Source organism: Balaenoptera musculus, chromosome 11, assembly GCF_009873245.2.
Source record: "Balaenoptera musculus isolate JJ_BM4_2016_0621 chromosome 11, mBalMus1.pri.v3, whole genome shotgun sequence".
NCBI classification, from domain to species: Eukaryota; Metazoa; Chordata; class Mammalia; order Artiodactyla; family Balaenopteridae; genus Balaenoptera; species Balaenoptera musculus.
In genome coordinates, this window is record NC_045795.1 from 101,253,101 (window position 1) to 101,279,625 (window position 26,525).

General features: G+C 58.4%; 1 protein-coding gene across 2 annotated transcripts in view; it reads right to left on the reverse strand.

The window, feature by feature from the left end:
• The window catches only part of FBLN2 (fibulin 2), a 75,881-nt gene extending 50,209 nt beyond the window's left edge, over positions 1-25,672 (reverse strand). For both annotated transcript variants that reach the window (XM_036869087.1, XM_036869090.1), the window contains exon 1: positions 25,557-25,672. The gene's annotated coding sequence lies outside the window, so the exon portion shown is untranslated. The remainder of the gene's footprint in view (positions 1-25,556) is intronic.
• Between the last annotated feature and the right edge of the window lie 853 nt (positions 25,673-26,525).

Consider the following 26,525-nt stretch of genomic DNA (forward strand, 5'->3'; position numbering starts at 1 on the left):
GATGCACAGACAGGCACGGCCGTCGCTCACGTGTCGACAGAGTCGCCAGCGTGGCCCTGCCCAGGGCCGCTGACCCCCACTCTCACCTGCCACCTGACGCGTGTCCCCGGGTGGGACCCTCAGCCGACGGCCCCGCACACACGCACACCGTCACATGCGTTCTCCAGGCACATGGCTGGCACGCCTGGGGCATCGCGGTCTCACGCCCTCCATGGCAGGCACGCAGAGGCCTGGTTACAGCCCTCCAGGCACAGTTACGTGCGCCGTCTCACCCACAGCCTCACCCATGTGCCGGGACTCCACGGGTGGTCTCACACACACAGTCACCGGCACCCAAACAGTTTATCTCCCCCTGAAACCCAGCTTGATCCCCAGACATGCACCCAGAGTCCCGTGGCTGCCAGCCAGAGGACATGGCCAGGTGGACGCTGGGCAGGATCCAGGCCCTCCCAGGCCTCGGCACACAGCCAAGCCCCCTGCCACGGCCCTCGGACCCCAGGGCCCAGGAACACCCCCCAACAGATCCCCTTGCACTGCAAGTTACATTGCAGGGGAGCCTCCTGCCAACCTCCTCAGATGCCTCAGCAAACAATACCACCGTTCCCAGAATTACCCTGGACACCCGCTGTCCCCCGCACGTGCGCGCACGCACACACGCACACACACACACCAAGTCCCGTCCATCCACTGGGCTGCGTGAACAGCTCTCCGCCCTCTGCCCACTTCTCTCCACCACCACAGCCCCGCCCCGGCTCGAGCTGCACCCCCATCTGCCCTGGAACACGCCTGCCACCTCCCTCCCCGCCATCCACTCCTGCCCTTTCTCTGCAAAGCTGCTGTGATCTGAAAGCAGCTGACCCCAATGTGCATGGTTCCTGGCTTCCCAACCAGGAAGCAACAGTCTGGGTTCCCTGTGCGAGCCACCCTAACCCTCCCTCCAGGGGCTCTGGCATGACACTCTCGCAGCCCCTCCTTGTCACCCTCTACAAGCCACTCGAATGTCACCTTCTCACTGTCCTCGCTTCTCCCCCCACCTCCATCCTCGCAAAAGTCGCCGGTCCCACAGGCCTGGGACCCGCGTGACTCGGGGCCAGGCCTGCACCCCCGGGCTGCATGCTCCTCAGTCACAGACAAGGGCTCCCTCTCCACCCATTCCCGGCCCCGAAGCTACGCTATCGTTTACAGTCACTGCAACGATTGTCTGATTTAGAAAAAAAGACAATAAAGTGAGAGCTCTACTGTTTTAAGTTTGTAAGTTTCAAACCTAAAAAACAGAATAATAGGAACTTCTTAAAAGTCTTTAACAGAGAGGAGAAAGAAGCAGCCCTCGTGCTGCCCGCCTCCGGGCTGAGCTGGGGAGAGCATGACAGCAGCGCAAGGACCCTGTCGGGCGGGGCAGTGACGGAGTGACTCAGTTGCCACGCAGCAGGAGAGGAGGTCTGCCTCCGAGGCCAGTCAGCCAGGATTGAGTGCACAGGCCCTCCAAGCCGGCACCCTCCAGAACTGGGGCTTATCAGCAAGTGAGGCAGGCCCCGTGGACATTCTGCCAGCACTGGCACTCGAGTGCGGGGAGCAATTCCAGAGGTTACTGAACGCCAGGCAGTCATGAGGACAATGAAGACATAAATGAATGAAAGCCAGGAAGTGGGACAGGAAGAGGTCGGGGTGGGGGAGAGCCTATTTTAGCCAGGGTGGTCAAGCAAGGCTTCTCTAAGGAAGTGGCATTTGAGCTGAGGCCTGAGGCAATCGGTGGACACAGCCCCATGAATGTCTGGAGGCAAAGCATGTCAGGTGGCAGGAACAGCAAGTGCAAAGGGCCTGAGGCAGGACTGCACGAGGGAGGTGGGGAGCAGCAGGGGCCACTACAGCGGAACCAATGGGCAAGGGCCAGGGTGGTAACGCCAAGACAAGCCCTGGAGCCTGGAATGACCTGATGGGACGCTCTACTTAAAGGGTTCGTCTGCTGCCGTGCTGAGAATGGGAAGGTGGGGAAGAGATGGGCAGCGGGATAGGACGTGGCGGGATGTGCTGATGGCCTGGGTTGGGGTGAGGAAGGGAGTACAGGATGAGCAGAGGTTTGGGCCTGAGCACCTGGAAGGATAGAGCTGGGGCTTCTTGAGGCAGGGAAAGCTGCGGAGGAGGGCCACAGGCCTGCAGGGGAGATGGGCAGCCTGGTTTGGGCCTTGTCGAGTTTGAGAAGCCCAGAGATGGTCCAGGTGAGGATGGTAAGGGCGCCTCCAGGGAAAAGAGCCTGTGCTGGGTGCAGAAAGAGGCCGGGGGTGGGGGGTGGGGTCTCTGGACAAGAGCTGACACGCATGTCCCCCCAAGCTGAACGGCCACCTCAGGAGGGTGGAGGGCCCCATAGGACAGGGGCCCAAGATCCCCATGACAAACCACGGAAATGGGAGGGACGAAGGCCCTCCCTCCAGTCTGCCCTCAACAGTGTCATTTAAGAAAGAAGCTTCCTCCCCCTGTCCCCCCTACCCCAGCCCACCCCCGCCCCTCCTCATCACACACTCACAGGAACCCTGCATCCAGGAGGCAGTATTCCCACCACAGCCCACGCACGGCTCCCAGCGGGGCCTGGCCCTTGGACCCCCTACCGTCACATACTGCCCACAACCATGTGAATCCAGATCTTGGGTTCACCCCAGGCCCGGAGGAAAGACAAAGAACATAGCCCCCGGCTTGGTGTTTTCATTGGCTGTGCAACCCTGAGCAAGGCCCCTGCCCCCTCTAAGCCTCGGCTCTTCACCTGCACACAGCGGAGAGGAGGCTCTACCACACCTTAGGTCATAGTTGGGGCCCATGGGCACTACCTAGCCCACGAATGCATTGTGTGTCCCACGCAGTGAGCTTTTTTTTAAATTTATTTACTTTATTTATTTTTGGCTGCATTGGGTCTCCGTTGCTGTGCGTGGGCTTTCTCTAGTTGCGGTGAGCGGGGGCTACTCTTCGTTGCGGTGCGCGGGTTTCTCATTGCGGTGGCTTCTCTTGTTGCGGAGCATGGGCTCTAGGCGCGCGGGCTTCAGTAGTTGTGGCGCACGGGCTCAGTAGTTGTGGCTCGTGGGCTCTAGAGCACAGATTCAGTAGTTGTGGTGCACGGGCTTAGTTGCTCCGCGGCACATGGGATCTTCCCCAACCAGGGATCGAACCCGTGTCCCCTGCATTGGAAGGCGGATTCTCAACCACTGCGCCACCAGGGAAGTCCCCCACGCAGTGAGCTTTTATCTTTCAATTAGTAACCAGCACTTACAAATTGGAAATGCTCATGTGAAAATTCCAGCTTCTTGGGGCTTCCCTGGTGGAGCAGTGGTTGAGAGTATGCCTGCCAATGCGGGGGGCGCGGGTTCGGGCCCTGGTCTGGGAAGATCCCACATGCCGTGGAGCAACTGGGCCCGTGAGCCACAACTACTGAGCCTGCGCGTCTGGAGCTTGTGCTCCGCCACAAGAGAGGCCGCGATAGTGAGAGGCCCACGCAACGCGATGAAGAGTGGCCCCCGCTCGCTGCCACTAGAGAAAGCCCTCGCACAGAAACGAAGACCCAACACAGCCAAAAATAAATAAATTAATTAAAAAAAAAAAAAGAAAGAAAATTCCAGCTTCTTACTTCTCTGGAAAATTCCTGAGCCCCAGCCACCCTGAGGTGTCACACAGGGTGTGGGCTCCCGGTTCCCCACGGAGCCTACGCCACGGACTCTCTGCTCATTCACACGTGGCTGGACGTGCCTGAGCTCAGGGTCCCCCCAGGCTCACCTCTGAACTGGGAGCCCCATGGTCATTCCCACTGTGGTCTCCAGCTGGGAGAATGGAAGTCCGGGCCCCTGCATGCTGCTCAGAACCCCCGTCAGTCTGAAGGGGGTGGGCCCACCTTCGAGAGGGATGGGGCCGGCTGGGACGTGTCCGCAGGAGGTGGCCCAGGGGCGAGGGGCTGGGCCCCTTGGGGTGGCTGCCCTGGGGAAGAGCAGCCTCAGGGGCGCCTGGCACATCTCCACAGCTGCTCAGGACGCGTTACGGCCCCTCAGGTGTGTACGGAGGGTGGAGGGCAAGAGACCTCAGCTCCACGTGGGGAAAGCTTTCTCCAGGTCAGAGTCAGACCAGGCTGCAGGTGTGGAGGGAGCTCCCTGTCCCTGGAGATAAGCTAGCGGGGCTGGGAACACGCATACGCGTGAGAAGTAGGAGGGCACAATCTCTGCATTGCTGGTTCTCAGATTCAAACACGCCCCTCCTGGGGGGCTCCAGCTGCTGTCTCCCACGGCCCCTGCAGGAAGTGGTCCCCTGAATGTGTGGCTTCTGCAAATGGGCCCCCCTCCAATCTGAAAAGAGGAGTCATGAGGGGAGGGGCTGAAAAAGGGGACCTGACCTCCCTGAAGTGCGGAGCCCCGGCAGGCAGACTGTGGTGACAAAGACCCCTGCGGCTGGGCCTGAGGCTGGGTCATGGGGCTCACACTCCGAGGTAGGGGCTCATCGGGGACCAGGCAGACGCAGAGAAAGACCCCCAGGATCGCCCGACACCCACAGATGAACGAAGCTGGGTAATGCACGCACGTTAACAAGACTACGATTGTTACAGTGCCAGCTGGCCTCCGTGAGCCCTGGAGCGGACACCAGGAGAGGGGCACGTACACACGCAGGCCACACGTGCGTGTGGGGTGAGTGCCGAGCTCTCCTGCCCCATGCATTTCCCTGAGAACCCTGCACCATGTGGCTGCTGGGTATTTGTCCAGTGGTGGAGGGGACACAGGACACGGGTGCAGGCCACTAGGCTGGTGACCTGCCCGCAGACCCACTCCCTGCCCTGCCCTTCTCCACCCGGCTCTGCACCGGCAGGGACGGGGGTGCTGCCCTCCTCAGACTGCGTTCCCGGGCTCCCACAGTGCCAGGGGTCACCACTGACGGGATCAGAGAGCAGGAGAGGGGTTGGGGTATTGGTTCCCCACCTCCCTTGCTCCTTCCCTCCAGAGCAGGGGTTTGGAGGTAGCTCCTCCCCCACCCCCATGGCCACAGCTCCCGCTGGAACCCCACTAGCCTGCAGGAGGGCTCAGGTGAGGGCATGAACACATCCAGCCAACCCACAAGCCCATCCCCCCTTCGCTGCGACTGGTGGCGGGGGGCTGTAACCACGAACCAGTGAGACTCAGAATGGTGACCACTCCCACAGGGGACGCAGAGGGACGATGACCTCGCCCCCCAGGAGCTGGCAGCTTCCGCCCTGGTCTCTGGAGTCCTGAGCCACCAGGAAAATGGGTGAGGACCCTGCCCGGGAGACCCTGCAAGCCCAGTGTCCACTCCTGCTGGCCACGCGCTGGCATGTGAGTGAGGCCATTTCGGACACCCCCATCAGCCCAGAGACGGGTATAAATACCACCAGTGTCCCCAGCAATGCCACATGGAGCTGAGAGAAGGACCAGCCACATGTGCCTAAACCCCTGAGCAAATACACCGCTACCACCAGGTGTCGGGCCGCCGGTCACGCGGCAGCTGGACCCGCAAGCACTGGGACCCAAGTCAGCAGCCCCAGCAGAGAGTCCAGGGGGGGACCTTCTAAAGGACAAAGGCCCCGAGTCCTGGGCACACAGCAAACGTGGGCAGAGGAGATGCTGTGCTGGGTTCACACTGGCCTGAGACGTGACAGCCACTGCGTGCGGGATTCCCACTCGGACCTGGAGGGAACAGACAGCTGAGAGACACCGGGCTCCCTGGGGCTCCGAGATGGACCACGGGCCACGGGCCACGGGCCATGAAGGAACAGCATCATTCCGTGAGCTCTGACAGCTGCAGACGGTGGTGTTTCTGAAAGACCGACACTGTGAGTACCAGCAAGCCTGCGACGTGCCCTCACACACTCAGCGTGAAACAAAGGCCACGCAGCCAACTGTGCCCAGCAGTGAAAGCCGGTGATGGGCGTCTGGGCATCCTCTCCGGGCTTCACGCTCCATAACCAAGAGACGGAGACAACAGGCCTCAGACGGGAAGGAAGATGGGAGCCCCCAACACCACGCCAGGTGCGTCCAGCTCTGCGGGGCTGAAGCAGGCTCAAGGCAGGAGCGGGGAGGTGGCGGAGGCCCTGGCTGGCCAGACCCCTGCTAGGGCGGGGGCAGCGGGCTTCTCACGTAGCCCGGGGTCAGCTTCTCACAACCAGGATGTGGGGGGACGGGGCAGGGGCACACTCAGCAAGGGTCTCTTCCCGGGAGCGTCCAGGGAGACAGGAGGCTGAGGGCTCTGTGGAAGACACGCCCACTGTCCCGTATCCTCCCTCCCCCACCCCAGGGCGCCCGGGCAAGGGGGGCTGGCGATCAGAGCTGACCGCGCCTCTGCCGCCCTCACTTGCCTGGCTGTGAGCTCCTCTCTCTGCCGTCCTCACTGCTACCCGCCCGCAAACACAGATACACGTCCCTACAGTAAGTGACCCCGTCCTGATAAATTAACCTCAGTGGCCATCCAGAGAAGGCCCCAGATGCAAACTCTCCGAGTGGGCAAGGCCACCCTGGTGCCCCCCTCATGGCCCTGGGGTACTGACTGATCACCAGCACCACCACTACCGAAAGTGGGGTCTGGCCTCATGGGACACCGAATCACGAGGTAAGGAAATTCTTCTTTTCTCCAGTTCTCTGAGCCTTCTGATTCTGACAAGAACAGGCTTGCCAGAGCTAGCAAATAAAAATACAAGACATGCAGTTACAGAGGAATTTCAGATAAACAATGCATCATGGTTTAGTATTAAGTATGTCCTGTGCAATATTTGGGAGATACTTATCCACCACTTCTCTGAAATTCCAATTTAACTGGGCATCCTACATCTTTACTGGGCAACCCCAGACGAGAACAAAGTCTCAGGTTGGTGCTGGTGTGGTTTCAAAACTTCAAAAATGTTTGCAGGGGATCTTTCTTTTAAACAAGTGGCAGCTACAGCCAAACACAGATTCTCAAGCAGCTGGGGATGACAGAAGGGAAACAGACACTCAGGACCCTGGAGGCACACCAGTTACAAGCACGCGAGTAATCAGGACCACCTGGCCCGCCGGCCACCACCTCTGAGGGCAGTGCCGCTCCCGGCTTCTCCCGGAAGCCTGCCCAGACGGCTGCCCGCTGCCCCCAAGTCCAGCCAGAGGGTGGTCACCAACCAGCCGCCTGGCCGTCTGTCTATGGAGTGTGTTTGGGGGCCCACACGGAGCTTTTGAAATTACTTGCTGTTATTAAAACATTGCAATGTTATTAATTTATAATTGATTTAATGTCGTAACACTTAAAATCAGAACATTTTACACCAAAGTTGCATTCCCAACTTCTCTAGGAAAATCAGAAGCTGGGCCTGATGGCGGGGTGTCAGTGGTCCACGGCAACTGGTCCACGCTCACTCTCCATCGGCATCACTGGGCTCCCCGGTTCCCCTCTATCCTCCGGAACCCTCCTGGGCTTCCCCTGTCTACACACGGAGGAGGGAGGCCCAGGGGAGGTAGGAGTTCCTGCTCCCCCTGGCCCAAAGCCACTGCCTGAACGGCCTGGTTTCCTGGGTTAGCACCTGTCTCTTCTGTAAGTGGCAGATACTGGGAATTGTGCCCCTTCCAAGGAGCCCGCTCCTACCCAGGTAGGCTCGAAGGTCAATCGTATCAGAATCCAGTGGCATCCCCACAGCCGCACAAACATGGGAGGGAACGCTCGAGTTAATTACACACTGTCTGAAGCCGGGACCTCCCAGAAGTAGAGCCTGAGATGGGGTTCTGAGCATGTGGTTTATTGGGAGAAACCCTGGGAGAAGGGAACAGGAAACAGGATGGCAAAGATGTGGTCTTAGCTGAAGTCCGACACCAGCCTGACCCCACAGGGAGCTCTGCAGCGTGACTGGCACCCCAGGGCTCATCCCACTCAGGGACATCAGTGGGTCATTGGCCAAAGATGGCAGTGGGACGAAGGGGGGGATCACCTCCTGGGCCCATGCGGGGAACCAACACCTGTTGGCCAAGGGCGTCTGGAGAAGCGCGCAGGTGTGAGCCACTAGCAGCAGCTGGGGGACGAGTGCACCAGGAGGAGGAACCAGCCCAGGTACCAGCGGGGGGCACAGGCTCTGCCACACACACATACACCCCCCCCCCCGCAAGAGCAGGTCAGAGAGTCTACTCCTAGAAACAATCCCCAAACCTACCTGTAATTTCTAATCTGGGCTGAGATCACCCCAGGCTCAGAAAGGTAAGAAAGTAATGTACTAAAAATAGTATTTGCACACCGATGTTCATAGCAGCATTACTCACAGTGGCCAAAAGGCAGAGGTAACCCAGGTGTCCATCAACAGATGAATGGATAAACAAAATGTGGTCTCTCTACACAATGGAATATTACTCAGCCTTAAAAAGGATGTTCTGGGACTTCCCTGGTGGCGCAGTGGTTAAGAATCCGCCTGCCAACGCAGGGGACACGGGTTCGAGCCCCGGTCCGGGAAGATTCCACATGCCGTGGAGCAATGAAGCCCGTGCGCCACAACTACTGAGCCTGTGATCCAGAGCCCGCAAGCCACAACTGCTGAGCCCGTGTGCCACAACTACTGAAGCGTGCACGCCTAGAGCCTGTGCTCCGCAACAAGAGAAGCCACCACAATGAGAAGCCCGCGCACCGCAACCAAGAGTAGCCCCCGCTCGCCGAAACTAGAGAAAGCCTGCACGCAGCAACAAAGACCGAACGCAGTCAAAAATAAATTAAAATTTCTAAAAAATGGCTAAGAGGGTCAGTTTTATATATACTTTACTACAGTAAAAAGTAACAAAACGTGCACTGTGGAGCCAAAAGTGAATAATCAAAGAGCAGAGAGAGGAAAGGAAAAACAGTGCTGCACTGAAGACCCAACAGGAAACAAGAGCTGCCCCTGAGACCTCCCCATCATGGTAAGCTTCCTGGCACCCAAGGCCAAAAGGGAAATTAGAGGATGACCTGGTGCTCCTTGTATGATAAGAGGAAGTCATCTAATTCACTGGGAAAAATAATAAACGTGTTCTTGGCACAGAAACTTAGGAGGGATTTTAGCTGTTGATCAGGTTCACATTAACTATCACTTCCTCGGCACCGACACGATGCCAAGCACTGGCCTGAGAGCTTCTAGGGATGTTGATTTCATTTAACCACGCTCTGCAGATAAGGAAACTCAGGCCCAGACAGGATAAATGACCTGCCTCCGGTCACACCATCAGTAAAAGGTGGTGCGCGGACACGAAGCCAGGTCTGCCTGGCCAGGGGAGCACAGCCAGAGTCCTTCAGTTTGTCGATATTCATTGCGCGCCTGCTACCTGCCAGTTCCCACAACAGGTACTGCGATGTGGCGGTGAGCAAGACCCACAGAGGCCCTACCCCCGTGTGGCCAACATCCTGGTGAAGAGAAGAGACAAATAACAAGTAAGTAAGAAGATAGTAAGGAGGTTGTGAAGGACAGGGCCTGGGGCCCTCCCCTGGCAAGAGCGGGCAGAGAAGCCCTCATTGAGGAGGTGACGCTTCGGCTGAGACTTGCCTGGCGCAGATGCGGCAGCCGTGCAAAGATCTGGGAAAGGCATCCCAGGCAGAGGTAATAGCACGGGCAAAGGCCCTGAGGCAGGAACCAGCTGGACCCGCTGTGGCCGGCATGCAAGGGACCAAGAAGGGAGCGGGAGGAGGTGAGGTGCGCAGCAAGAGGGAAAGGGGCGCGGGGCGTGAAAATTAAGGACGGAGACAAGGTCAGAAGAGGACACTGGTCAGTCAGTCACCCACGCCCAGGGCCCCAGGGAATGTAGCAAAGTGTCTTGACTTAGTAGACACTGTTCCAACGGGGCGGGGGCGGTGCACCAATGGGCCACAGCACGCTGGGAAGTCCTCAGGAAGGCGGAGGAAGATGGAAGATTCCAGCCACAGGAAGCGCAGAGCTGGGTAACACCTTAACATCACGGAGGGAGTAGGGCACCTGCGGGGGGAGATGGGGAAAAGACCAGCGGAGGGGGGAGGGTGCTGGGGTTAGGGCGATGGGGGGCGGGTGTACGCTGACTTCCATGTACTTTTTGTATGTTTTTATATGTATTTTTTCACAAGAGCAGAGACTTTTAAAAGAAAAGAGCCTATTATAATAGTCCAGAAAAAGGAAACAGAGCAGAGGCCAGAGACTTTTTGGCAGAAGAAATGGATAGGAGGGGAGGGATATGAAAAACAATCACAAATCACCGAAAGAAAAATGATCAAGCCTGGCTTCCACCGTTAAACACTTATTTTCCTTCATTTCCTCATGGGCAAAAATCTCAATAATTGATGCCATCGTTTGCAAAAAGACACGTCTAGCCTGGGGAGAGCGGCCAAGGCTGAGGGCACAGGGGGCTGGTCTGAGACCCCCGAGGGGGTGGTGGGGGGCTGGGTCCAGAGCACAGGGACACCGGGTCTCAGGCCAACCCTGGCTGCAAAGTGCTGACAGCAGTCAGGCCCAGGTGGAATGCACAGAGGGTGCTGGGGGCCTGTGCCCTCATGCTCATGGGCCCCTGGGGACCCTCCCTGGGTGAGCTCATGAAAACACTGGGAAAATCGTCCTTCCAGGACAACAGCCAGGTCTTGTTCCCTTCCCTTCCCTCTCTTAGCCAATAAAGAAAAAATAAGTAAAATGAATAAAAAGCTCCTTAAACCCTGGGTGAGAGGTGACCCTGCATATATAATCACTAATCTCATTATCGACATAAACAGGTGAAAAATTACACAGATGAATGTCCGTGACTTATAATCAACCTTTGAGAAAAGAAAATGTTGCTTTTGGCACAGGAGGGAGCTGATATTTTCCTTCCCCACAAGTCATGACTCTGAAGAGAGGAAACACTCTTTGAGCAGAGTGATGAGAAACGGTCCTGCCTGTGGCCAAGGCTGAGTTCACCGTTCTCCCCACCTGCGTCCCCAGTACCCTCCACCCAGCCCCAGACAGGCATCCAGCTCGCCCGTGGTCCTGCCTGCCGAGGACTTCTCGTCTGATCTCCTCCCACCCTGCTCGAAATCCTGATGGTTCCCTACCACCTCTGGCCCTTGGATAATCCACCCACGTCCACCAAAAAAGGAAAATGTGAACAAAGCTTAGTAGTGGACATGGGGTGGTTTCTCATCACCCATCGTACATTCACCCTCCTTCCAAGAAGGGCCCCTGGATTTCATTCTGGGGTCCACACCACTCAACTGTCAGGCCAATCAGTGTTTCTCATTCCTCTCGCAACAATGCCTAACTCAGGGATGGACACCAGGCCAACCTGAGCCCATGAGACCCAATTCAAGTGAGACATCAGGCAAATGGCCTCTTGTTCCCACTGTATCAGACAAGAGATGATTTAACCTTGAGGGTCCCTGAAGCCATCTTGTTGTCAGGTGGAGACTGTCTGAGGCTGGAGTCAACTCAAAAAAAAAAAATGGGAAAAGGAAAAGCCACGATAACAGAGTCACAGTGACAGCTGCTGAGTACCTAGATCCAGCCATACCTGCAGCTAACTGAAAAGCTGAACTTTGCAATGACAAAGTTGCTCAAGCAACTTTTTACTCAAGCGACCATTTTGCTCAAGCTAACTTGGACCAGGTTTTCTGTCACTTGCAACCAAGAGTCTTAACAGATATATGGGCCTATATAAAAAAAAAATTGTTGCCTATCATTTTAGGGGTCTTACAGACTCCCTGGAACTCACTCATGGACCCCAGGTTGAATACCCTTGGACCAAGGATAAAGTGAAAACTCCTAAGGGTGGCATTCTAAGTCCTTCACCATCTAGCTCTCACCTATCTTTCCCTCCCACCTTTTCTTTCCATTTCCCTCGGTCGCCCTCCATACACCCAATTCCTGCTAAACTTGAAGACTCTGGTTCCCAACTCCTGATCTTGGTTTGTATCATTATCCCAAACCAGGGTGCCCTCCCTCCTGAATCTCTCCACACCCAAACCCTACCCCCTACCTTAAGGCCAAGCCCCAAGGGCAGGTAGATGGATGAATGGGCGACTGGATGTGATGGATGGATGGATGGATGGACGGACGGATGATGGGTGGATGGATGGATGGATGATGGGTGGATGGATGGATGGATGATGGGTGGATGGACGGATGGATGATGGGTGGATGGATGGATGGATGATGGGTGGATGGACGGATGGATGATGGGTAGATGGATGGATGGATGATGGGTGGATGGATGAATGGATGCATGGATGAGTGGACAGATGAGTGGGTGGGTATCACATGGAAGACAGATGCAGGAGAAGGTGGACCAGCGGATGGTTAAGTGAACTGGTAGGTGGATGGATCGTTGATGGAGAGATGGTTGGGTGTCAGATGGGTGGTGGTCCCATCATGGATAAATGGGTGAGTGAATGGATGGCGGATGGAGGACAGATGGACGGGAAGGTGGAAAAGTGGCTGGATGAGTAACCAGCCTGTGGATAAATGTCTAACAGATGGGCAGGTGGGTGGGCGGAAAGGTGGGTGAGGAGATGGAGGAGGCGAGGATGGGAAGGTGGGTTAATGGTGGGTGCATCGGCATGGGGACAAATGGCTGAAGGACGGCTGGCCGACCGGGCAGGTAATGGAAGCGCGGACAAGCGGACGCATGGATGGCGGGTGGGCCAGTGGATGGGGAGCAGGGCGAGGCAAGTTCTCCTGGTGCTCCATCAGGGCTCTTCCCAGCCTCCCCGGAACACCCAGAGCAAGGGCAACGGCCCTCCTGCAGGCCAGCATCTCAGACGATCCTTGCGCCGTGGCGAGCAGCGTGAAAAGCACAGGCCCAGGGAGAGTCAGACTGGCCCGCGCTCACAGCCCAGCAGAGCCGCCACCTGCTGTCTGACCACGGAGCAGGGGCTCCGGCTCTGTGAGCCCCATCTTCCCCGTCTGTTCAACGAGAAGCATCACGTTCCCCCCACAGGGTGCTGTGGGATGAAATTTACAAGTATCTACAGAGGCCAACCCGAGACATGGTACAGTCAGCGCTGACAATAATTCCCACCCTATTAAAAAATTGTTCCAACACCCAGAAAAAGGAAGGTGGCTCCTCCTCCCATTTTATGAGAGTAGGAAAGTCCTGATACCAAAAGCAGACGTGGATACTACAAGAGGAAGGTACAGGCCAGGCTCACTTATGAATCTAGCTGCCAAGCCCTAAGTAAAATAGCAGAAAATTGAACCCGGCAGCATATTACAGGGATAATAATATATTGTGTCCAAATAGGGTTTACCTCAGGAATGCAAATGTAGTGCAATACCAACAAATCAATGCAATTCACTAAAAGACAAATCTACGTGATCAGTTCAGTAGATGCTACTCAATAAACTTCAACATTTTGTAATTACAAGCTCTGAGAAAAGTAAGCTTCTCCTGGTAAAGGGGATCATCTACTAGGTCCCTACGGGAGGGGCCCCTCCGTACCAGGCACTGAGAATGGGTTTACCCATCACCCCTCTCACAGAATAAACTGGCCTTTGGGGGATTTAATTCCTCCCCTGAAAGGAAGACAAAGGTGGGAGATAAACTTTGGGGTCCATCCTTCCTCCAGAGCCTCACAAACCATGGCACGGCCCCTTCTCACTCCTTCTCCAGATCCTGGAGTTGAGTCCAGGGGTCCATCTACACTAAGAAACCGCTCCAGGAGGTGAGGGAGTCCCCAGAGCGGGGCGCGGACCCCATCCTCACCCTACCTCTGAGCTCACGCAGACCATCTCCTGCTTTCTTTTTTCCTTCTCCTTTGGATACAAGATGTGTTTTCAGGGGAAGCTGAAAGACCAAGGGTCCCTGCAGGAGAGGTGCGTGTACATGCGGGTCCGTGTGAGTGCTGGGGGGCCGGGGGGGCGGGGGGGGGGAGTTTGGGTGTGTAAGTGCACCTGTGCGCATGTGAAATCTAAGTCTGTGTGAGTGTGGGGAGGTGTGTGCACGTGAGGCGTGTTTAGGCATGTATGTGCGTGTGAGAGTGAGCCTGCGTGTGCATGCACGTGCATGCCGGGCCGCCCTTACCTGGTGGCTCCTGTCCCTTCTCCAGCCCCAGCAGGGGGCAGGGGGTCCCTAGTCCCCGAAGCCCCTGACCCTGACCTTCTGCCCAGACCACGCTGCTTCCTAGAACCCAGGACTTGCTTCCTGCTCCCGCCGGGTTCACAGCTGCACCGGAGCCCGTCAGCACCTAAGGCATCACGTGTCCTGTCCGGCCTCAGCGCAGGCAGCCCTGCCAAAGTCCCCTCAGCGAGGCTCACGCAGCGCCCTGCCAGGCGCATTCTGCTGCCACCTCTTCTCTAACCAGACGGGACGCTCACTGGGGCTCAGCCGGGCTGGCAGGTTCCCTCCCCACGCTAGGAGCTGACATCTCACACGGATGAGACTGAGGCAGGGACCCTGCTCTCCTGCTCAGCCCTGACCCGGGGGCTGGCCCACGTGGGCACTCAGATGCTTTTGGTGGGTGGCAGGGTGGGGATGGGTGGATTGATTAACTTGTAAGGCCCCAGCACAGGGCTGACACAGGACATGAGATGAGTTATAAATGTGAGTGTCACCAACACTCATCCCCGCAGGGCCTTCAAAGACGGAGAAAAACTTGCCTAAGGCCCCCCTGGCAAGTCAGGGGCTGCGCTGGGAGCCTCACACCGTAACCACCACCGTCCACCCTTCAGACAGAAGCCCCTCTGTGTCCTCCTCGGAGCCTCGCGGAGGCGTGGGACGCTGCTCAGCCGGGGAAGCCCTGCAACGCTCTCGCGCCTTTGCCAGGCCAGCGCCCCTCTTCATTTGCACGGCCCTGAAATTTAGGAATTTCTCAAGGCTGCCAGCAGGGCAGCTGGTGTGCAGCCAACCGCGGGGTCTAGCCCAGGCTGTGGCATGACCGTGGGCCCCCGAGGCCGTCAGCCGCCCCAGCCGGAGCAGGGATGGGCAGCAAGTGGCATCAAGCCCTGGGCCCCAGAGGTCAGGGTTCAAATGGGAACCCAGCTCCCCCCAGGCTGCCGGGCGGCTCAGAGCACATGACCCCGGAACAGACACGCTCCCGTCTGCTCATGGGCCCAATCACAATGGCCTCCCAGCAACACGGGGAGGACTCAAGGAGGGCACGTAAAGACCCCAGCACCTCAACGGGCAAACAACAAGCATTCGATACACAGTCAATATAAAAAATAAATGACCTGCCCTAGCTCCTCTAAATCTTTCACAGCTGCTCAAGTCTGCCCATTCCTTTGTTCCCTCTGCCAGGCACACCCTTCTGCCTCTGAGCAAACTCCTGTTCATCCCTAAAAACCCAGCTCACTATTCCCTCTTCAGGGAAACCTTTCCTCAGAGTTCATGGCTGCCTCTTTTGACCTCCCCGCGCTCTGTAGATGGAGTTCCCGACCACTTGGACTTAAGTGTGGCTGGGCTGGAGGCCAGGACCCCGCAGTCCCAACCCCAGTCTCCAACTCCCCATTCTAACAGGAACTACCCCAGGTGGTGAAGAGCTGCCTTTACTCACACTGGGACATCCTCACGTTCCCTCGGGCTGGGTCTGCCATGTGAGATGGGGACGGGGAAGGAAACGTGGGGGCCATTTATGGAGAGCAGGCTGGCGATGCTGTGTGGCTCTCTGCCCCCTCCTCCTGGTAAGAGGACCCCAACTTTCCCACTCTTCAGGCTACGTGGCCCACAGAATGGCCAATCAAAGGCTCCTTCCTCCTTCACAATGACTGCTGAGGGATGTCCCGTAACCCAGTTGCGTGGGCCCACGGTGAAGCCCCTGGGCCTAAGGGAGGGAGCCTGGAGCTGCTGGGCCACCCGACTGCCACATGGCAGAGCCCGCCTGAGAATAACCAACATGGAGGATGGAGACAGACCCCTCACGGCATCTCTAGAGCCCACTGATACAGCCAAGCCTGAAGCCAGCCATTGTACATTTTAGTCCCATGACATTTTTGCTTAAGTCATACTTTCTATCACCTGCAACCAGAACACTCCTGACAGCTGTGATGAGGAAGCAAGAGTAGCACCTGTGTTGTACGTGTCACTGACTAGATTCCTAGAACATCTGAGTCTCTGGAGTTACTGAACTTTGTCCCTGCAATGGACACCTCCTGGGGTGGCAGCCGGCTTCATTCAATGCCCATCCTTAGGGACCAGCTGGAGCTACAGTCACTGTCAGGACTAAGTGACCCCACCCCTAGCCACAGCCAACTGACTGGCCCAGTGTGGAGGTTTGCCCAAGCTGGGCCAATCAGAGTTCTTCACCCTCAGCTCAGCCAATTAGAGCTCCCCCACCCCAAACTGGGCCAATCAGAGCTCTTCCCCAGGATTTTGAACTGGAACTAGAAGAAAACACAGACCATCTCTGGTGGGAAGAAACTGTGAGTTGAGGGTGGGCACATTTAAGTCATTTTGAGAGAATGACCCAGACTCACAGAGAAAAGCAGAGACAAAAAAAGATGGGGCATGAGGCAGCCTTGGCGGCATGGGGTCCCCAGCCCTGCACTGACCATGCGGGGACCCCCTCAGACACAGATAAGCCCACGTGAGGGAGACCCTCCCCCACAGCGATGGGAAGGCCCCTCCTGATGCCCGGAGCAGGGAGAGCACTATGGGGGTCTGAGCCCAGGTCGTGGAGGGCTACCTGGCCACGTGCTCAGGCTCCACCATCCCTGTGGGACCCCCCGGGATCTGAGGCCAAGGAAGGGTCACTCCTCCCACCCCATGCATGGGAAGCCACAGCCACGCCGAGGGGGTGTACCTGGGTCAGGCATGTCCTGCCTTGGGGGCAGGCAGGTGATGTCACCACAACCTTTCCATCCCCAGCAGTCCCTTAAACGATTCTCTCTCACTTGTGAGAGTGTAAGGTCGGGCACTCAGAAAACACGTTAGGGGACTAGTGGCGCAGTGGTTGGGAGTCCGCCTGCCAATGCAGGGGACACGGGTTTGAGCCCTGGTCCGGGAAGACCCCACATGCCGCGGAGCAACTAAGCCCGTGAACCACAACTACCGAGCCTGCGCTCTAGAGCCCGTGTGCCACAACTACTGAGCCCACGTGCCACAACTACTGGAGCCTGCGTGCCTAGAGCCTGTGCTCCACAACGAGAAGCCACCACAAGGACAAGCCCGTGCACCACAACGAAGAGTAGCCCCCGCTCACCGCAACCAGAGAAAGCCCACACGCAGCAACGAAGACCCAACGCAGCCAAAAATAAATAAATAAAATTTAAAAAAAGAAAAGAAAACATGTTAGGTGGGGGGATGGTACGAGGACTGGGGCAAACTTTCCTCCACGCTAGGTCCCGTGGCTAAGTAGGGCCTGACCGGCCATTACTGTGGTGTCAGTGGTGTGACCCGCAAGAAGTAACATTAATGACTGCTCAGCTGGGCGCCGAACTTTACAGTTTACAAGGCACCCTGCCATCTGGGCAGGCCTAGTTCCCCACCTCCTCCCTGGACTGGGCCCAGCCTCACCTTGCCAGGCGCCATCGCCCCCTTTTCTCGGCACTGGAGCCCTGGCCCTGAGCTCCAGCCTGTCCCCCACTAGCATGGACCCCAGGCCACAGGACGGCCCAGGCTAAGCTGCCTTCACCCTCCAGGGCTCTGCCCAGGCAGCCAGAAGGGCACAGAGCTGGGGGGTAGGGGACACCCCCGCCCCCACGTGGGAATGGGGACCAGCCGCTGCCTGAGAACCAGGAACTTGGTCTGAGAGAAGACATCTCTGTTGGAGGGACAGCAGTCTCCTCTCGTGGCCCCGCCCAGCAGGAAATGTGCCAAGGGGGGCCCAGAAAGCAGGAAGGGATCCCCAGAAGATGCAAGGTGTGTAATGACCAGCTAGAGGGTCCTCCCCCCGTCGGGCTAGAGATGACCTCTCGGGGTGAGGTGAGACCTCAGGGAGAAGGCAGAAGTACCAGCGGCCCCGTGGTGAGCAATCATCCCCCTTTACCCTCTTACGCAGTCAGGATGGCAGAGAACTCTGTGTGGAGCGAACGTCTCCCTGACCCTTGCCAACCTTCCTTCGCAGCACAGAGGGGGCAGGAGCACTGGGCTTAAGGCCGACAGAGGCAGGGAACAGCAGGGGCTGGGATTCAGTCCTGCACTGGGGCTGTCATCTTTGTTCTCACGGGTATTGCTGATTAAGAGCGAGCGATCCTGAGTCTATCTACAGTTGTGAAAAACGGCCTCCTGTTAGTATAAGCGTAAGCAAAACAGGGGAGGAACTTTTTAAAGCCTATTAACTATAATGTAAAGGCACAGGAGGTGGGGGCAATCCAGCAGAAAATGTGATGGCACTGTGCTAACGGTCGCTTGAGCACAAGCGGAAGCCAACACGCTCTGGCTTTTTTTTTTTTTTTTTGCCAAGAAAGGGCACAAGACCCCCTATGCAGTGCCCATGTTCGGACAACATTTGAATTCATCTGCTCTGAGGATACGCAGGGGAACAGATGAGGGACCCAGGAGCTCGGCCAGCACTGAACCCCCAGGAGGATGGCTAATCTCTGAGCTCATGAGGACTCGGAAAGTTGACATGGAAACCAGAGTGAAGCATGGTGGTCTTGAAAGAGAGCATGTGTGCGTGTGTGTGCTTACAGGTGCCTGTGTGTGTTTCAGGTCAAGGAGGGTACCGTGTGGTTGTGCACGTGTGTCAAGACCATTGTGGGGAGACTCTAAGAACAGAATTTTCTGGAGCGCCAAAAGCTCACTTGGTGATCACAGACACAGCTGGATGAGAGACCCAGGCTGAGGCAGGAAGAACTCTGGGAGGCTTATCAACAATGGGTGAGCCCGGAGCACAAGGCCCAGGGCCAGCCCTGATGCAGACGACGGCATCTCAGTGATCACGGAGAAGGGGGGCATGACCCTTGACAGAACCGAGCTAACACGTGTTAACTAAGCACTGCATACGTGCCAAAAGCCGTGCTGGGGGCTTTCCACAGGCCCCTCCTATGCCGGCACCACCACCAGGCCCATGTTACAGATGGAGAAGCCAAGGCCCCCATCATCTGGGCCCAGGCAGGTGCTTCCCTGGCCTGGCGGGGTCCTCACCCCACCATCACCCAGCCCCTCAGAACCCTCTTCCCACGCTTCAGGCCATTCCTGGGCACCAAATGACAGCAGAACCAGGAGGACTGTCCCCAATGTGCAGATGAGGAAACTGAGGCCCTGGGAGGTGAGATGGCCTGAGGCCAGCAGGGTCTGCTTGAAGACAAAAGCCTCCCGTGGCCGCGGGCGGCCATCCACTCCCGGGCACATGGGTGCCTGCGGCCCCCACCCTCTTGGCCATGCGGAGGCTCTCGACGCTCCCCCCACCCCCCGGCCGCACCCGCGCCCCCAGCAGGCAGGCGGCACCACTTCCTCACCAACACTGACCCGGGCGGGGTCGCCGTGGCCGCCCACGTTATAGCTCCCCCCCCTCCCCCCCGCCGAAGAGCCAGGCTCCCCACCCTCGAGGAAGGAAATAACCTTTCCCCAAACCAGCACTTTCTTTGCAATAATCTCCATATATGAGAAGACAGAGGCGTTTTTGCAATGTTTCCAAATTCCAACAACCCTGAGGACAATGGGGCAAAATGACGCATGGCTTGACCCCAGATGGGCCCCAGGAAGGGACCGGCCCAAAGGAGAGGAATCAGTGGTGCGTGCGTGCCACAGTACCCCGTAATCCAGGGGCGGCCAGCCCGGGGCAGGACCTCGAGGTGGACAGACCTAGCCCCCGCCCAGCCCCTCCTCCTCACTTGCTGTGCGGCTGCAGCCAGGCCCACCCCTCTGGGCCTGTTTCCCTGCCGTCACCCGCTCAGGCCTCCTGCCTGCCGGCTTGCCCCTCCACTCCCCACCCCCCACACCTGGGCTGCCAGAGGGCCCCTCCAGCACTCTGGCCATGCCCCTCCCCTGCTCAGAAACACCCCGAGGCTGCCCATCTGCCACCCTCAGGGCAGGACATGAGGTCCTCCACGTCTGGTCCAGTGCACGAGGCCAGCCTTACTTCCCGCCTCCTCCAATCCTCCTTCCACTGTCCACCCCTCAACCTTCACATCACAGCGCCAGTATCACCCCCTCCAGGGAGCCCTCCCTGACCATGCCTAGGCTCCCAGAGCCTCTGTGCTCTCCTCCAGGACAGCCGTGACTGAAGCATTTCAGAACTGCCTACATAGGTCTCTGGGGCCCTGGGGATGGCCAGGGAGGGACCGTGGGCCGGCCCACACCAGACACTATTGTGAGTGCTGTGTGCAAGGAGAGGGGCCAAGGCCCCTGATGTGGAAGGAACCCCGAGTCCAGCCAGCCTCTCCCAGCTGCCCCCACACAACCCCTGCCCAGGGTTGCCCACCCTCAAGGAGGGAGGCTGCAACTCCACTCCCACTGCCCCACAAGGCCCGGATCGAGGCCCCAGGCTGCTGCCACCCTCCAGCCTGCTCCCCTCCCAGCAGCTGGGGTGGGGAGTAGGGGGATCCCGGAAATCCCAGGAAGACCTCACCCCTCCCCGAACTGAATCCTCACCACACCCAAGATAAAACTGAAAGCCCTCCTGTACCCCCAGATCTGACCACCTTCCTTGCTCACAGGGGTCCTGTCCTCCAGCTGCTCCAGGTCATTTGCACGTGCTGTGCCCTCTGCCTGAGTGTCCGTACTCCACGGGCCTCCTCTGATGCCCTACCTAAAGCAGCCCCACCCACACCCTGGTCTCAGCCAGCTCCGTCTGCTTTTTAGCCCAGGCGCGCACGGCCAGCTCTGACGTTACGGTGAGCATCCGTCTGCATCTCCCCACAGAAAGTAAGCTCTGTGGGGGCAGTGGAGGTCGTATTGGTACTGCTTTATCCCAAGAACAGTGACCAGCACCCTGTAGGTATCACTTACTTCCTCCTTCCAACAACCCTAAGAGAGGGGTTACGACACCCATTTGACAGATGAGGAAACTGAGGCTCAGAAAAGGTCACTGGCCCGAAGGAAGCAGGGCCTGTGAGTGGCAGAGGTGGGATCTGAGCCTGGCAGGTGTCCAAAGCGGGGACTTCCCTGTGCCCAGCTGCCACCTGCACAGACCCCCGGGGGTCTGGATCTGCCGCTAAGCTCTGGTCTGGCTGGCAGGCAGACTGTGGAAACAGGCTGAGGATGGGATGCTAAGTGCTGTGGTGCCCACCCCAGGAAAAGCCAGCAGTCAAATCAGCAGAAGGAAACACCCACAGGAAAAGGGGGAAGACAAAAAGGGGGCATTTTTTCTTTTGTCCGATTGCCAAACTTTGCAAAATGTGACTTTGTTCCCATCGAATTTTAATCACAGTGGAAACCTTTGTATACCACGCCAGGAAGAAGTCAGTCTGTTCAACAACAAGGTCGGTAAAGGGAACTTAAAACCCATCCTTAAACACTGCACTTAAAACTCACAAATGAACAGTCACCCACCAACTGCCCAACTGCTTTTGAATTTAATGTAACATTTGAACAGGCAATATAGTGGTACGGCTCAAAATCCAGAAAATATAAGAAGGCACACAATGGGAGTGTCACCTCACCTTGTGCCCTTGTCCCCACCTGCACACGCCCTCCAGGTAACCACAGGTAACCACCGCAACTCACCCCAGTGCTTCCTCTCAGTGCTTGCCTATGAGCCTATAAGCAAACGTGGATTTACGTCTTATTTGACACGAGGCAGCGTATTTTACACACCACTGAGCACCCTGTTTTCCTCTCTCAACAGATCCAGAAGATCAGAGCCTCCTCATTTTTTACAGCTGCATAATATCCCATTGTACGGCTGCACCAACATCTATTTGACCAGCACATATCACCCTGGATCTCAAGTGTCTGTCCACAGCCCTGCTTCCCCACCTACCTGTGGCTTCTCAAGGGTGAGACCTGCCCTCCGGCACAGGGCCCGGGACGGGGCCTGCACACTCCTGCCAACATCCTCACTGCGGAGGCCCACAACCTCTAGATCTTGCAGCTAGGGAGGGTGTCTTAAAATGGGAATCAGATCTCATTGCTCCCTGGAGAGAAACTTCTCTTAGCTTTCAAATGTCTTGCCCCACCCCTCTCCTCCTCCCCCCCCCCCACCCGCTCCAGCCCCCTCCCTTCCTGTCCCTCGCACACACCAAGCCAGGCCCCACCGAAAGTCCTTTCTTTGCACCAGCTGTACACTCTGCCCACACCCTCCCATCTCAGCTCAGAGATCCCCTTCCCAGAGGGCCCTGCCCTCCTGCCTGGATTGGGTTGCCCACTTCAAGCTGGAACTACATCCCAGGGCAGGGTCTTCAGTTGGTGGGGAGGCAGGTGCTCAGAGCTCAAGAAGCCAGAGAGGGGGGGCTTCCCTGGTGGCGCAGTGGTTGAGAATCTGCCTGCTAATGCAGGGAACACGGGTTCGAGCCCTGGTCTGGGAGGATCCCACATGCCGCGGAGCGGCTAGGCCCGTGGGCCACGACTGCTGAGCCTGCGCATCTGGAGCCTGTGCTCCGCAACAAGAGAGGCCGCGATAGTGAGAGGCCCGCGCACCGCGATGAAGAGTGGCCCCCGCTCGCCGCAACTAGAGAAAGCCCTCGCACAGAAACGAAGACCCAACACAGCCAAAAATAAATAAATAAATAAATAAATAATTCTGCTAAAAAAAAAAACCTTCCACCTTCCCCCACCTCTGTCCTGCTCATCTTAATCTCAACCAGCATCAGCTCTTTCCAGACAAGAATCTTTAAAAAAAAAAAGAAGCCAGAGAGAGGATACACCACCTATCTCCTAGGCAACAGACCCCCGGCTCCCATCCCCAACACCCACTTCAGTACTGTGAGCCCCAGAAAGCGGTCAGACAGCACCCACTTTACAGAAAGGAAGACTGAGGCTCACTGATGGGAGGGAGAGGCCCTCTGCACCACCTGTGCGGCCAGGCCCAGCACCTTCCTCCCCAGCAGGAACGAAAACCTCCAGGAGGTACACGAATGAGGCCAGGGGCTGCCCACCATCCCCAAGTCCCATGTGCCGCCGATAGGGTTGGTCCTCGTTCAGTCAGTCAACAAACTTCCAGGAGGCCCACACATCGCAGGGACACTCAGATCCCATGAATTCAGCCGCATACACGTGGTAAACAGAGAGAGCAGAGAGTCACAGGAACCAGGACTTAAAATAATTCAGCAGCTGCCCCACCCCACGCCACCCAGCGAGAGGCCACCAAGGAGCACGAGCGGGAGCTGGGCCTGTCCCTCGGCCCGAGTCCCACCCTGCAGAGCGCCTCCTCCACCAAGGCCAGCCAGGGAGTGAAGGAAAAAATGCTCCCACCCACAGCCCCACGTGCAAGGCAAACACAGAATTCTGACGCCCAACAGGACACACCGTGGTCCTCCTGAGGCCCTGCAGGGACTTGGGGTCTTCACCACAGTGGTCTTGGGGTCACAGTCACTCGAAAGCAGAGCAGGAAAGTGTGCTGGGCTTTCGGGCCGATCAAATGGAACCGTAGTGGTCCTCTAGGTCATGTGAGACTGTCATCTTAGGTCCTGAATTGAGCTCCACCTTGACCCCTGCTGAGAAGGCAGCTTCACTGCCCTCAGTCCTTCCACAAGCGTTTATTAAGCACCTACTGCCTGTCAGGTGTGAACGTGGTTTGGGGAATTTGCCCAGGGTCAATGAGACCAAGTCCCTCCCCTCGTGGACTGAAAGGCTGGCAAAGAGCTTGGTTTTAGAGTCAGAAAAACCTAGGTTGAAATCCCAGCTGCGTCCTTTGTTTGCTGGGAGACCCTTCCTGGGCCTCAGTCTCCCCATCTTTCAAAAGAGGTAAGACTGCGACCTTGCAGGATCATGGATGGGATCTGGGGAGAAAAGCGAAGGACGAGGCCTGGCTCTGAGATCCCTGCCTCCCTCCCACAGGGACCCCAGCCCCCATCCTCAGAGCCCAGCAGAAAGTGCCGGCCACCGTCACCAAGAGGCCCTGTGGTCCAGGTCCCCTCATGGCTCCCACCACTAAGGCCATACAAGGCTCACTCAAGGCTTCCCCAGCCATGGGCGAGGAGACTACCCTAGGTCCACTTTGGGGTGGGCACTGCTGCAAAAACAGCCCAGTTTACACAGCAGGCACAGCCAACACAGAGGTCTACGCAGGCCGGGTGGGAAATGTGGCCAAATGGTCTCCTGCCCCAGCCCAGGGGCAGAAGAAAAGCAGCACTAGCCAAGGGCACCTCACAGGGATGTGGGTCCTGAGCTCCAGACCTTGTAATTTTTCAGAAGACGGAAATCCGGACTTTTATGTGAAAGCTGCCAATTTGTGAAAGCTGCCAATTTGTGAATGCTGGCAGCTAATTAACTTTTTAAAAATAATAACAACATGGTAAGAGCCAAACAAAACATGCACAGCCAGCTGCGGTAGGGGCTGGCAAGTTTGCGCCTGCAGGAGGTAACAGCCTTTGACTTCATCCCTCCCCTGCCCACTCCTCTTAACACGGGCGGGCGCTGGACGCAAGAGGGGAGGGTGGGGGCAGTAGTTCCTAGGCCCTCCCTTTCTCCTGGTGGGGATGGTCACCCCCATTTGCACGTGGGGAAGGTGAGGCTCAGAGCCCCAGTGATTCGGCCACAAACACGTCCCAGGACCAGGCATCAGGGCTTGCTCGGGCAGGGCCCTGGACCGGCACCTTTACTCAAGGGGCTCTGGATGATGACCACCCCCCAAATTTTCTTTCCATTTCTGGCCTGTCACGGCGACACCTGCTGGCTCGGACCCGCCCAAGTGGTGGTCACAAACCAAGGTGGGGTGAGACCTTGTGACAGCAAAGGGAGGGAGGGCACCCCTGCAGGGAGAGTGGGAAGGGGGAGAGGATGCAGGGGGGCAGGGGTTGAGGAGGAATGGGGAGGTCCCCGGAGTTGGGCCCACCCCTGCCTACTGAGCCCCCTGCCTGTGCGCCCCACACCCTAAGGGAGCCTCACCCCAGAGCCTCCCCCAGCCCGACTCGGGGCCCACCCGGCTCAGGACGGCACGGAGGACTGTGCCCGCCCAGGGGGGAGGGCCGGGGTCCGCTGGACTCTGAAGTTGTTGGCGTGTACGACTCTGTGTGCAAGATTCACGGTGGGGGGGTGAGGGGGTCTGTTTGCCGCCCCAGTGATGTGAGAGACACGTGTGTGACACATGAGAGACATATGTGTGTGTGACAGACACGCGTGTGTGTTAACGAGGCACACGCGTTTCATAGACGGCGGGCTGATAGAGGCGTGCGTGTCTGGGAGACGCCCGTGTGCCAGGCACGTGTGTGTGAAGCCTGCGTGCGCAACAGCGACGTGTGAGAGATGAGTGTGAGGGGCCGGGCGTGCGTGAGAGCGAAAGGGTCTGGAGGGGGGATGCGGGACGGAGACGCGGGGCCGCCCCGTGGAGCCTGAGGAACTTCTGCCGCCTGCGATGGGCGAACGCGAGGGGGAGGAGAGCGCGCGGCGGCGGCGGTGCCCGACCGAGGGCCCAGTTCCCTCCCGGGACGGTGACCCGGGCTCGGGACTTGCCGGGGGGGGGGGGGGGGCGCGGGAGGGGGGGGGGGCGGCGGGACCCGGGCGGGTGGGGGCCCTCAGCCACCTCGCGCCCCGCCGGGCGCCGGCCAGGGTGTCGCATCTGCCCGCCGGGGCGCCGTCCCCACGGCCGGCCCGGGGGCGTGGAGCCCGCGGCGCGGGCCGAGGTCCGCGTGCACTCACCGCGCTGCGCTCCGCTCGTCCCGCCGCGGGCGCTTCTGTCCGCTAGTCCGTCCGCCCCGCCGTCGGCGCGTCTAGAGCTCGGGAGTCCCGCGGCGGCGCGGGGCGGCGCGAGGCGGGGCGGGGCGGGTCGAGGGGCGGGCTGAGCCGGCGCCGGGCCCCCTGCCCGCCCTGCCCCCTCCACCTCCGGGGCGGGGTCTCAGCCGCGGCCGGGGAGGGGGCCGAGCCGGCGCCGACGCTCCTCGCCCAGCCGCGCACCCGGGGCCGGACGTGGCCGCGCCGCGCGTGCGCCCCGAGCCCCGCGCCCCCGTGGCGCGCCCCCCTCGCCGCACCCCCCCGTCGCCCCGTCTAAACGCGGAGCCCCAACCCCCGCCCTGCTGCCCTCAGCGTTCTTTGGCCCGGAACCTCAGCCAGCCTGGGCCTCAGTGTCCCCGCCGGGAAGATGGGCCCGGCCACGTTGGGAGGGCCTGAGGGGCTTAGGAGTAACACTGGCCTGAGGGAATCCCAGCTTGGCCGCCTCCCATCCCCTTGCTGCCTGCCCGGGGGACTCCCACACCCCTCCCCCAAACCCCGGCCTGCTGGCACCGGGTCCCAGCCTCCAGCCTAGGTTTGTCCTTTCCTTAACCTCCACATCTGCCTGTTGCCACTGTGTGACCTCAACCAAGGCCCTTGACCTCTCTGAGCCCAGCCTCCTCATCTCTTGGACAGATTAACCCTGGGCTGTTGGTGGGGAGCCATGGAGAACCCCATGTTGTGCCCTCGGCACAGGGCCCAACAGGCAGTGAACAGTCCAGGCTCTCAGCTCAAAACGCTAAGTACCATAACTCTCACCCCCAGAGCAGAGACAGGATGGGTCACCGTCGGGTCCCCACTCACCAGGTTTGGCAGCCTTGGAGCCTGTGCCTGGTAAGAGGACCTACAGGGAACAGGCTACCTCCCAGATGCTTTCTGCAGGCCAAGGGCTCAGAACCC